Source organism: Hermetia illucens, chromosome 2, assembly GCF_905115235.1.
Source record: "Hermetia illucens chromosome 2, iHerIll2.2.curated.20191125, whole genome shotgun sequence".
Lineage (NCBI taxonomy): Eukaryota > Metazoa > Arthropoda > Insecta > Diptera > Stratiomyidae > Hermetia > Hermetia illucens.
In genome coordinates, this window is record NC_051850.1 from 113,039,906 (window position 1) to 113,053,766 (window position 13,861).

Consider the following 13,861-nt stretch of genomic DNA (forward strand, 5'->3'; position numbering starts at 1 on the left):
ACGTTCGAGGTTTCGCTAATAAATTTCGTCATTATTGGCTACGGAGTCGTTCATCTTCCAGTAGGGGCAAAAATTCTTCGAAGAATTCTTATTTCGAACGCGGCTAAGAGAACACGATTTTTCTTGTCAAAAACTCAAGTCTCCGAGGAATAAATGGGTGCTGGGAAAACCATTGTTTTGTTCAGTTCGTACTATGGCTCTACGGTGAGCCGTTTGGAGCGGAATAGTTTTTGTCCTCATAGTTGCTGTCGGTTGTGATTTTCGACCCCAGATGGGAAGAATTATTAACGACCTCAGAGTTGTATTTTCTTATCTTTATTGTTCTCGATGGAACAGTGCTTTTTAATGTTGTGTTTTTGGTGCTGCGGTTACCATATGTATGACCTGATGCTAATTGACATTATCGAGTGTGTTAGATTATCATCTGGCCCAATTTGTTTCAGAGGATCACCAATCTGCTTTATTATATTTTTCAAATTTAGAATTTTTAATTTTAGCGCAAAGTCGTCCTCTTAGGTCCAGTCAGAAACGGGTCTCATACTTTTTCCCAGTATTTTTCTATAATAAAGGGTACAAAAGCTTACTCAATAATATAAAGTTTTCATGTATAGGTTGTATGACATGAGTGCAATGTGCAAATATCAGAACGGTATGTATTTTGAGGCCTAGATTTCGTATAGACGCACCATTGTGTTTTCAGATTTTTCTGGTTGGAAAGATTCTGAGAACGAGACCTGTTCCACTTTTTGCTATTACTTACATTACTTCCCTATGTTTCGAAAAGTAGTTTCATTTAATACCTCACATGACCATATTCTGTGAAAAAAGTGTTGCAACCCCCTTCCTTTGTGTGAGGAGCCTCTCCTTTTTCACCACCAGGTGTTGTGTGACTTTCTTTTTACTTCTCTCCTTTACGAATAATAATTACGCTATAATTGTTTCTGAAATGATAAGAAACTTGAAAGGTTGCTTACTAAATTATTGCTATTGGGGCAAGTAAGTACCCCCTATTAATAGGTAAAGTGCCCAGGTTCCTGGCAAGTATTGGATACTTTCCCCGTGAGGTATGGTGCAGATATTAAAGGAATTGTGAGAAGCTGAAGTCATTCATACACCACTATGAATGGTGCAGGACCAATAGTGATGAATGAATTCAAACGAATTGATAGCGGAACAGGTAAATTTGGCAGTTCTTTTCTTAGCAAAATCGGAATTTTTCGGTGCCTTCTGTATATTATAAGTTAGTCTTTAAAACATGGTCAAAAAACACAGATTAACAAAAAAAGCAATGGAAATGACCCGAATGTTTGGCGGCGACCATAACATTACAACCAAAATCGCTCTACTTAAAAAGGTCCATGGAACGATATCTTTAGAAAAATCTTGTCCTTTAGACTGGAAAATGAACCGGCTTACGCGGCTCTTAATAATAAAATTGTTCGTCACTGTTGCGAGTTCAGAGCCAGAATACCATAATGTTGAACAAAATCAATAAATGAGAATATATAATAATCCTCTTATTAGCTCTGATCCGAGATTTTCAACATTGAGACCATATTCTGCTCGAAATTCAATGACCAATAAGTTATTCCCAGAAACTGAAATCTTGCCCTTGTCGCTGATGATGATTCTGGGTCTAATTTAGACAATTGGAAACATATGGAGAGATAGAAGGACAGGATTCCCTTCTAGTGCCACGTGTAGAAGATCCGTAATTTATAGAACAAACAGATAATACGATAGAAAGTGATTACAAGCACCTTATTTTACTCGTCATTGAGTCTGGAGCATGTTTGATAGCTAATCTTTTTAAGGTTTTGTTAAAAAAATACAAGGAATTGTGAACCTCCACCCATGCGATGAATTACATTGATGTACGTTGAACTTAAGGGGGTATCCATATACCCAAGAGCGGGGTGTATTTTTTTTCCACCAAATAGAACGAAGTGGGGTGTCAAATGAAAGGTCTTGATTAGAACTTCCGGAAGCAGATATTAGTTTTGATAGGATGGAGTGCGGAGTTGGTCTTCAGAAATTGCCCGTCCGAATAATCTGAAAAAAATTATGGCTGTCCGTTACGATCTGCTCGAATAAATTTAATAATATATTTTCATATTCTGAACAGTTATTGCGAAACCCTCTTTCATCCCAGATCCGCAAAAATGCAGAAACACTGATTTCAATATGAAGCAGCATAGTAAAAGGTTTGGTGGAAAGCCTACTATTATCAACAAAGTTATAGTCGGTCAAAGTTATTTTTATTCAAAGTATATGAGCTATATTAAAATGGAAACATCGTGTAGTCAGATATTCTTACATAAAAAATCAACAAAACTTTCCATACCTGAGATGCCGACCTTTCGGTTTCCAACTTATTTAATAAAAACAATTGGCAGATGTAGAACAAAGTGTCTTACTTGGATACATATGTCATGTTTCAGGAAGATTATGATTCTTTCTTTAGTGTAAGATCTTACACTGTAGGCTAATTGTTCTACCTGGATACATATACCACACTTCGCGAGTCAATTTACCGTAAATGCAAAATCTTATCTTATCTTATACAGACGATTGAGAGAATTTTTCAAAATTAAACAATCGGTCGGCTCTCCTTCGAAAGCTGGCCGCTTTTGGTATTAAAGATTTTGTGTTAATCTTGTGTGAGAAACTTTCTAAGCAGGTTTTTCCATTTGTACAAAGCTAAAAATTTTAAATATTCCTTTGTATTTCTCCAAGCTCCAACTGCGCCGTCCATGTGAGTTCGCCTTATATAATGAAGACGTCAAACACGTCTTAGAGAGCAATGAATTCACGTGAAGTACAAAATTTTGACTTTCTATAACTTTGTTAATAATAGTTGGATTGCCTTTAAATTTTTCAAAATTATGTCCTATATTGACATTGACGTACTTCTAGAATGAACTTATGGCAGGTTTTTTGATAAATTTGTAAAAAATATAAAAATGCTATTATGTATTTATTGTAGCAGATATCGTAATGGGACGTATTGTGAAGCCTAGATTTTGTATCGATTCATCCCCGTCATTTTTTCAGATTTTTTGGTTGATTAGGTTCTGAGAATGGGACCTGTTTCACTTTACAGGGCACACATTTGGAGCCTTCACTTTTCTGTGTTTCATCCATCTAATATCAGAAATAACATTTCCGAAAAACACTACTTGAACTTTCATTAATACACCAGATGACTGTTGTAGCGGAAGGTCGCGGTTCAAATCCCACTGGTGGCAGAGGGATTTGTTATCGTGACTGGACTCTGTGAATGAGTACCTGAGTCAAATCAGAGTGATAATCTCGGGCGAACGCAATGCTGACCACATTGCCTCCTACAGTATACTGCAGTGTGCCGTTATCGTCTTGAATGAAGTGCTCTTACACACTTCAAGGCTCTGATCCAATATGGATTGTTGCGCTAACGATTATTATCATATTATTATTATGACCATATTATGTGAAGAAAATTTTGCTTTTGTCTTTTGCATATATACCCTCCTTCCCTCAAATTCAATGATGGTACTCCTTGGACGTACAACGGTTCACAGATCACATATAATCACCAAATTTCGTGATGAAAGCTCCAGCCGTTTCGGAGTAAATTTCGTGACAGGTAGACAAATATTGAATCGATTTTAATAAGACTCCGTTTCACACAGGCCCCTTTCGCATATATGAGGACCTCCTTAAAACTCAACGTGGAACTATGTTCCTCACTGCATACAAGGGGGTCACAGCTCCCACCATTCTACCCAATTACATGTCAATAGGAGCAACGGATTCTAAAATAATAGGTGTGGCAGTCACACAGATGAACGGACAGATAGACTGATTTTAATAAGATTTTGTTTTACATAAAACCTGAAAAAGTGAATAACCCAGTTTCGAATGGAGCTATTTTTCAAGCTTTTTTCGATCAATTTTACATCAATTTTGGACTGAGTTTTCAAGAAAATCAAAAAAATAAAATGTCTAGGCTATCTTAATACCTTAAGAAAAGACTTGCGTAATACAACAAAAGAATTCCAAACCACCCTGCTATTGAATGTTGAATTTTAATTTTCGTTTAACGCTAGACGTTCAAACAATTGATTCTAATGAAATTATAAGGTAAGAAAAAGGATCGGTATCTGTTTATTCAACAATGAAATCAATTTACCTTGCTAAAAGAGATATGTAGAATTGTGTACCGTTCGTTGAAATATCCATTTATATGAGATAACAAGCGTTCAAATTCGAAATCACCAATGTTTGCAAACAAGCGGAAAAGAATGGAAAATAGCTTTTGAATTCAATGATAAATGTGTTCCTCGCTTGACACTATTCTATCTTTCAAGCACAATGTTTTTTTATTTTTTAGAATATTGGCAGTGCAGTTAAGTGATTCTCTCGTCGTCTCACAAAATGGTTAAAACTGACGTCTGCAGAAAATATTCCGAAATGTTAGCAGCACTATTATGTTATCGTCGTATGTATTATAATTCGAATTGAGTTTTAAATTTATTATGTGTGTATATTAGATAAATTTTATAAATAGCTCGTATTTTAGTTTCTTATCTATTTATTTTGTATTGGTAACTTATATTATTGTAAATAAGTATCGTATTATTTACCTCCCTCTTATGTATATATAAATTATTATCTTTTTTTCTCGTTTAAATTTTTAAAATATAGAAATCACTAATAATTATATAGCACAGCACTATCACATTATTAAAATTTCTTTTCGCGATCGCTTAAAATTATTTTTGTTTTATATATAAATTCTCTTCAATATGTATAATTTATTTCAATAAATTTTCACTTATCTGGTAACTTTTTCATGTATAACGTACTTTATATCTAGAGACTAAACTATGTAAAGCATTTGGTTTTTACTCTTTTATTATATAGATTTTTTAAATATATTTGAAATATATCTTCTATTGATTCTTATTAAACTTAACTTTCACTTTGTCGTTTGTAAAATACTGTTATTTTCATATTATCACTTGATTTCAATTTTATGAATTCCATAGAGACCATAACCAATTCGAATGCATATTAAGTCTTTTTTACTGTTCATTGTTGTAGAACACCTTTGCTTATTATTGATTTTATCTGTTGAACAACAATTGAGTGCAACATGCATGAAATTTCTGGTTGTAGGAGAGAAACAGTTATGAAAAACTTGGGAAAATATTTCAAAAACAGTCCAGAATTGGAAGTGCTCCGAGTTTTCTATTAATTCATAGGTGGGTGGTTTTGTGTTTTTTTGGAAACCTACAGGTGGCTGTGCTAAGAATTTGTTTAACGTAATTTCCTTCATATCACTTTGATCAGCGGAGCTGTTTGTTTTTACTTTTCCAATGGATTTATAATTTCCTTTTAGCAAAGACTTTGTAATTTTTTCATTTAGACGTGAACTAGGGTAATTGTTGAAAGACAGAACTTCGCGGAGTCGCATTGGAATATATGAAATATAGACAGCAGACCTTTCTTAGGAAAACAGATAAAATAATTCAGTGCAGGAAAATAGCCCAACCGATTTACAAAACCCATGATTAACTAAAATGTTTAAGCACCCATGTCGTTAGAGCGCTGATTGATCCAGAGACGGGATAAACAATTTCGGGCCGCATTAAAAAACACAAAGTAAAAACAGGATTTTATTGCCCGAAAACTTAAACATGACTCACACTCGAACTCCAAAATGTCCCTTTGATTGTAATACGAATAGATATCACAGTAGATTCTTGGGTCATTCACCAATAACAAATAATTTTTCAATATGCCAAGAAACAAGGCAATGATCAACACCCTTAGCCTCGTGAATTTTTCCTATCATTTCTAAAACTAGCAAGAGGACGAAATAGGACAGCTTTTGTAACAATATCTGGTTCCGGCTTTCATTTTGGAATATAAGAAATTATTTGATGGAACTAGAAATACTCGCATGTATTTGACGACTTAATTTCTGCTAGAAAAAAAAGGTGCATATTCCAAAATGCAATAAAATTGTAGACTGCTTTCGTCGCTGGTAAAGTTTTTTATTTCTATAAATACTGGTATCTCGGGAACAACTTGTTCCCTTCCTCAGTTAAAATAAAACACTTTACTAGTGATGAAAACGGAGGCCACTATCGTATTTCTGTATCTTATTGGCTAGAAGCATCGGGAAAAGGCAATCAATGTTTGTTATTAGCATGATTAGCCCGTCATTGATTGATCGGTGTATACTGAGGTCATAAGAAACACATACAATTGATTAATAATAATAGGTAAAAAAAATATTTTGTTGTATATTTTAAGCTCCCATCAAACATTGAAACGTTGAAATTTCAAGGGTCAGACTGTACTGCTACCTTAAAAGGCCATGGCGCCTAAAACTGGGGCTATTTTTAAATCAAAAAGAGTTTAATTTGAACCTTATCTCCGCGGGGTTAAACAGAGGTATAAAAGGAGAAGATTCTCTTTCTCAAACCCTGACGAAAAATCTTGGCCGTCATCCTTCCTTAAAAGGTTATGGCGCCGCAAATTGGGTGTATTTGGATATAATTATCAGAGAGAAGAAATAGTTTTTTTGAAAAATGCCCTAATGATTGCCCTATCAATAAATTTATTCATTATATTATATTTATGTAATATATCTAACCGCAACAATGCACCACAAAAAAAAGAAAATATATGTAAGTAGGACCAGAATTTTTTAACTTCGCTCCAATTCTCCCAAAGACCAACGAAAATAGTAAAAATTAATTTGGAATAGGTCGCCAAGGCTTTGCTTGGAAAGAGGTTCTCAGTCCTCTTAATCTCGCTGCTCTGGGTTCGAATCCCAGTGGTCATGGGTATCTGTGTTTGTCTCTCTAGTTTCAGTTTATTACAGTGTTAGGTGTGGTGATAGTTAAACTGAAGGACATTTACACTGTGTGGATGCTCTATACTCTACTAAGGACGACATAGGAGACACTAACGCTTTGTTGGTTTTAAAAAGTTTAATTATCACTTTATAACTTGCATTTGCCTTTGCATTTTTTGGTGCCAGATTTGGTGTGCTTAGCTTCAATACGATATTTTCAGTTTAAGTGCCCATTGAGGTAGACATCTAAGCATTTAATGCTTTTGTTTGAGGAATATTTACTCCATTCTGCATGCAGGTCGCGAAGCGCAATCCTGTGGTCTATATGTTAGCTTCAAATAGCCTTGTCAGAAGGAAACTTTGATATAAGGAAATATTCCTTGAAAGTAAGTTCTGATGCAAAGGGGATACAAAATTGATCCCAGCACGCTTCCCCGAGGAACTCTAGCTCCGATGGGTTTGGAGTTTATTTTCGATTCATTATAATACACTCATACATACAATCGCGTAAGGTCTTTATCAGGCTTGGGAATTATTGTAATTATGGATATTTTCTAAGGAGCAGAAAAGTAAGTTAGTGGAAGCATTCCATTAAGCGACGACATTAAATGTATTCAAAGAACTCGAAAAAACTTCTTTAATCATTATTACAGTGTTATGCCCAGATGCTTTTCTGTCACTGGCAGTGTTTTTGACTTTAAATTTTATTGCCTTGTCTGCCACTTTTTGCCGTAACTCTGGTGAGGTAGATGAGGATGGACGATTTCGTAGCCTATATAACGACGAAATCTATGAGTGATACCATGACCGCCAGGTTGTGGATAAAATCCGGCTCAATAGATTTCGGTGGGCGGGTCACTTAAATGGATGAGGATGTCCCAGCCCGGAAAGTCTATAAGGGCAATATCTATGGTAGAAAAAGAAGACGAGGCAGACCCTGCCTTAGATGGAGCGATGGCGTAGGTCAGGACGCCAGACAGCTTTTAGGGATATCGAATTGGTGGACTTCGGCGCAAAGCTGGGATGTCTGGAGTTCCTTATTAAGGAAGGGCTAGACCGGATACCGCTTGTTGCGTCGTTGATGATTATGATGATCTGGTGAATCGAAACGAATATCGCAAGAATTGGTTTGGAAGACACTTCGCGAAGATCTGTTTTTGCCTAGTCTCCAAAGCAGAGTAAGAATAACTTCTTTCAGATCTTTTTTGCTTTTAAGTAGAATCTATATCCAAATTGATTGGTCTTTTTCGATATTTGTGTAAGTGAACTATTACCGTAGAACGATCCGATGATAATTCGAATCCACTTTTAATTGATCGTGATTTGGTTTTTTACTAATTTCCAAAATTACCAAGCCTTTAATGGTACGGAAATCTGAAGATCAATAGGTTGGTTGCCTTGCGGATACACAATTTTTGGAGTTTGGTCATAGTTTCCAATGTTTGTAAAGTCTTTGTAGAACTTAAATATATAGCTTCTCCTTTGCAAGTAAATTTTCCATTTTTGCAAATAAGTACTTATTTCGAGAGCTACTTATTCCCTTCTTCAGAGCTTAGCTGCGCGTTAAACTCTTTGGAGTTGTTAACCTTATTTCCAATTCAGGTGCTTGTCAGCTAGGAACTTATTGCAAAGGGGGATATAAGACATAATGAGCAAATTCCCCCGAGACGGGTGCCGCATGATTTGACTGGGTGCGGTATCAAAGAAAGAGTTTTCTCCATCGAATTATTACTGGTGATAAGAAATGGATACAACATGCTGAAATGGGATGTGCAACCGCACCCCTTATATTTCCCGGATCTGTTTTTTTATTGATAAAAAAAAAAACCCGAAATATAACTGCGCAGGTAGTATAAACAGGGTATTCCCTGTAATCGGCTTGGGTTATCGAAGAAATAGCGTTAAAATATAAGAGCAAACAAAATACAAAAGTCGTTCAAAGACTTGCATAGTTCATTTACAATAAATTATTGAATATACCCTCGAAAATCAACAACAAAACTCTTTGAATGTTTATAATTAATAAATACGAAGCAAGGACAAAAGATTGAATTTAAATTCAACCTATATCTATTCCATCCTATTCTAAAAAAAATATTTGGAATTAATTTGTGCACAATTTTGAATAGCCATTTGGATGATGGTGTTGGTAATATCTTAGCAAGAGGTAAGGAGGCCAATAAAACAGAATATTTCCGAGGTTTTACATTATGAATGCGATTTAAATACTTTTTAGGTTCCAGGAAAATAGTTGATCAGTTTTGACAGAAACAACTCTTTACAATTACAGGGTTGATAACCTTTTTGACTTGATCCAAGTATTTGTCGTGTTTTGAAAATGGTGTTTTTAAGGGGGTCATCCCGTGTGTCGGGTTGGAGAAATCGATTTTTTTTTTTTTGCATGAATTGTATCTATATATAGTGGAGAATATGTGGACAAAGGGATTTTCCGATATTCCGAGTCCTTCAGAAATTACAGGGTTAAACAGGTAAGGAGTTTGCAGCCGCGGCTAGAGTACTCGACGAGAAAGAGCATCGAATCTTTTTTTACCTGTTAGTTTTTTACCTGAGCCTTATAAATTTGAACACAGGTATAAATATAAAAAGATGAAAAACCAATCAATTGTCTAAACTTATTTGCTGTTTGGAATAAAAAGGATAATCCCGTCTAGAGTGAGCACTGAAAGGTGTTCAAGTTATACTCAGTTATATTTTGTTGTAAGTATTGTGCTGTTTGTGTGTTCAGTGATTTTTTTAAATGGATCGTACGAAGGGAGATCGCTTTAACGTTCAACGTCATACTCGCACTAAAAAACGAGTATTTCATGGGAATCGATACTTATCAGAGAAGAAAAAGGACTTCGCATCAACATCAGGAAAGAAACTTTTAGCAAGCATGAACATGGATGTTCCAATTGCGACAAGTTTTGTATATCGTATAATATATTGGATTTGCTGGAGTTTACTCCGGTATTTCTGCAAATTTCTGCAAATAATAAAATACGTAGTAGTAAAAAAGGAATACGTAGGACATGTCGAGAAAAGAATGGGAACGCGGCTTAGAAATGCAAAGAAGAATCACAAAGGCATTGGTGGAAAAGGTGCTGCAAAGCTTACAGATAAGGACCTAACTACATTTTCTGGGCTAGCTATTCGTCGACATGCAAATTCGATAGAAGGAATGAAGCAAGAAATTTGGGAAACTTTCTTCCATAAATGTTCTACAGACGAAAATCCTCAGCATCAAAGTTGTCCAGCAGGCAAGGACAGTTGGTGCAAATGGCGCCAAGCGGAAGCTAAAGGAGAACTGGATAGTTTTCACCACGAGAAGGCACCTTTGACTGCAGAAGTTCAAACAGTCATCAAACCAATCTACGAAGATTTGTCACAAGATGATCTCTTGAACAGATGTTTAGGAGCAGAGACCCAGAATAACAATGAGTCGTTGAATGCATTGATCTGAACTTTCGCTCCTAAACACCTTCATTCTGGGGCCGAGGTCGTAGAAATAGCCACTTTTCTGGCTGTAATTGTTTTCAATGAAGGATTCAATGGCATTCTCAAAATCCTAGTGACAATGGGATGTCAAGTTGGTCGCATATGTCAGGTTTATATCGACCGCTGTTATGAAGCGCGAATTTGGCGGTCCGAACGACGATCGACTGACCTCGCTAAAAGAGCCACAATTGACACCAGAGAGCAACAATCGGCCTTGCAAGACTTTTTTGAAGAAACGGAGGGTGCTCTCTATGGACCAGGTGTAGCAGATTAATGGTGAGCTAAAATTTTACTGTTGATAATCACAGTTAAATTTTCAAATGCGTTTTTCTCGAAACTGCATCTTGAAAATCGGCTGCCACCATAGCTCAAAATCTATCCAACCAAATTCTTTGAAATTTTCACGGCTTCTTTAGTACATATTTCTACGGTCCGCAAACTAGGATAATTGCAATCGGATGGGTAGTTTTTTTTTATTCATAAAAAAAGCCGTAAAAAAACACCAAAATCCAAAAAATTAAGTTTAAAAGCCCACCAAAAATTTAGCTTTTAACATTTTCTAATTATCCTAGTTTGCGGACCGTGGAATATTGTCCACATTAAAATGCCGTTTAGTTTTTTTCCCTCAGATGAACACAGCGCCCTCCAGCGTGGCAGCAGAAAAACACCTTTTTTTGGAGATGGGTGCATAAATTAACGCCTATTCCGAAAATTAGCTACGAAATCAAGCTGAAAAATTTATCACATATACTAGAGATATCAATAAACATATGCTGAAAAAATCACGTTTCTGTCTTTATCCAGTCCTTCAAAATAATTTTTCAAAAAAGGGCAAAAAAAACGGCCTTCACACGGGATGACCCCCTTAAGTCAGTTCCTTTATTAGCTGGAACAAAATTAGAACGGGGAAACGAATTAGAATATTGAATTCTATGAAATCTATATAGGTCTTATATAACTTCATGAATTCCTTTGCTAGGCAATATAGACAGTATTACCCTTTTCCTTACATTGACAAAATTTGCTCGATTACCCCGATTCGATTGTTTTTCAAAACTTAATTTATGCGGAGATTGTAGTCTCAGCGCCCAACTTATTATCGATTATCAGAAATGTCAAACCGACCAACAAACAGACTTCACTCGGACCATGCTTCCTCCACACGGGCATACGCCAATTTCTTAAATTTTACCGGAGAGATTGTTCAATTCAAACTTATCTGGGTGAATATTTGGGCATTCAGATAATATATATAATTCGAATTTATCACATATATATTAGCCCACCTGTGGCAAAACAAACTACCTCAAAATACATAACACAATTACAGGAAATGCATGCTGATAAGAGAAATCTTATGTAATCTCGTGGTTGAAAGACATCGTTCATTCTAATTGATGACTGATTGATAAAGATCGTTCATTATGACGAACATTAATAGTTTTTAGGGAAAAAATTCATACATTTTCTATACAAATTTTCAAAACCCAATACTTTCACTTTTTGTTTAACGAAATAAGCAAAATAGAATATTCACTCAGTTAATAATAAAACATGACAAACAGAGGCACCTCAAGCAAACACCGAACTCAACTCATAACAACAAACGATCATCAGCTGTGTTCATTCGCAAGATGTGTCACAGCATTGCGTCATAGCTCTTCTAGTGACGTCTTGAAGGTCAAGAACACGTACATATGTTAATATCTCGTGAATACTAATTTATCAGGTGTATTGATAGTGATATTTAATCGACCAATCACGATTTCACTTCACAAGTTGGAGTAGCATAAAAATCTGATTATGAAGCGGAAAGTTAGTGAAAACCCACACTTGCACGCTTGAAATGCTGAACATAGTTACATATAATACCTTGAAACTGTTATCACGGTTCTACCTTCTATTCAGTAAATTAAATAAATCTCGGAGTAAACTTTCGATGAAATTCATTTTATTATCGCACATTATTTTTGAACGTTCGATTTTCACTAGGGATCGGAGAAGAAAACATTAGGAAAATTAAATGGAATGAAATCTTCCGACCATCATTTGATAATTATACACACCATTTTTTTCGAACCAAACTCCACGATTAGTTTTAAATTTATATTAACTTTATTCGCGTAAAAAGAAACTACGCGTATGTGAAATAGATGTCTTCTGGTCGTTGTAAATTTTTTGGACGGAAATTCTTCTCATTTTTTAAGAAACAATGAATACGATCTCAACAAAAAAATTAGGAAAAAAAAATAATAACGGCTAGAATTTGCACTGTCACTTATTGTTGGCTTAGGGCATTTTCAATTCACATTTTTCGTTCCACGTTTATCTGACTTTAGAATGCTCTGGCGAGATGGAAAATTACGACCTTACAACATTAAAAACATTGCGAAAGGCAAGTTCAGTAATCCACGGCATTTCCTAAAAGCATTTTCCAAGTTGTCATAGGAAAATAGGAACAATGGATAGAATATTTCCCGAGACTATTCTTTTCTACTTCTACTTGCCGACAACAAAAGCGACTACACAATTTTATCAGAAGCAATTTTCGAACTGAATTCGTACTGAGCTTTCGCCCGGAAAATTCGTAAAGAAAAATACAAAAGTGATAGAGAACATAAAAGCGAATGTACGGAAAGCTATATCAAAAGTTCTTTCCTCGTCGCGCCAGTGTTACATAGAGCTGTGTGGCGTTCTCTATGGCCTGAGACCATGTTTTTCTCTATATTTATATATAATCGTATATTCACAGGTAACATACAATCAAGTTGAGAATATGTTTTGAAAAGATAGATAATATTTTAAGAAAGAAAATTGCAAAAAATTCACATCTATATACACGCGTTAGGAATGGTAGAAAGAAGTTATATACATCGAACACGAATATACGGATTCGAATGAAAGAACAGGAACAGCAGCAGCACACGGATTTTCACCGAAAACTTTTGAAAGCTAGAAGCTGAGAAAAACCGTCAGGGAAATATAAATTTTTAAATATGTCTGGCGAAATTTAATTTTGTTTGCGAGATCTATCTTCCTGGAGAGATGTTTGAAAGATTTTTCATATATGCAAGTTGCTTTGTTGCCTTTTCCTTTTATAATTTCGAGTTGAGTGCAAGAAAACGGATAAATTATAAAGGGAGTAATACTGTCTCAAAGGAAAAGTAAGTAAAAGACAAGATAGTTTCTAATCTTTTTGTAGTTTCAGTTAGTTTTTCATATGAGGTATCTTGGATATACTGTAAAATTCAATGAGATTATTTTCGTTTTTCATGGCTTTTCGCTTTGATTTGCATTCCAGATATGAATGAATTTATGGGAGTTTAACGAACTTTTGCAAGTTTTTCATATATGATTTCCAGACATGATTGCCTCGGAAGCGAATAGTGCAATGTAGAGCGATTATATACCCATTTTCATGAGGCTTTGTTTTCGGTTCATTGTCCAAGATTTTTTCCAATATTGGAGATTTTCCATTATGATGGCGAGTAATGCATTGAAGGGTTTGCAGAA

General features: G+C 35.3%; 1 protein-coding gene across 8 annotated transcripts in view; it reads right to left on the minus strand.

Annotated features, from left to right (window-relative positions):
• LOC119649798 (protein encore) overlaps positions 1–13,861 on the minus strand; it is a 160,154-nt gene that overhangs the window by 55,735 nt on the left and 90,558 nt on the right. Inside the window, exons 1-2 of one of the 8 annotated variants that reach the window (XM_038052107.1) lie at positions 12,415–12,885; positions 12,221–12,336 (exon numbers count right to left, since the gene is read on the minus strand). The exons of 5 other annotated variants lie outside the window; for them this stretch is intronic. The gene's annotated coding sequence lies outside the window, so the exon portion shown is untranslated. Of the gene's footprint in view, positions 1–4,171; positions 5,151–12,220; positions 12,337–12,414; positions 12,886–13,861 lie in introns of those variants that run through there. 2 more of the 8 variants (XM_038052104.1, XM_038052105.1) reach the window with 2 other exon arrangements.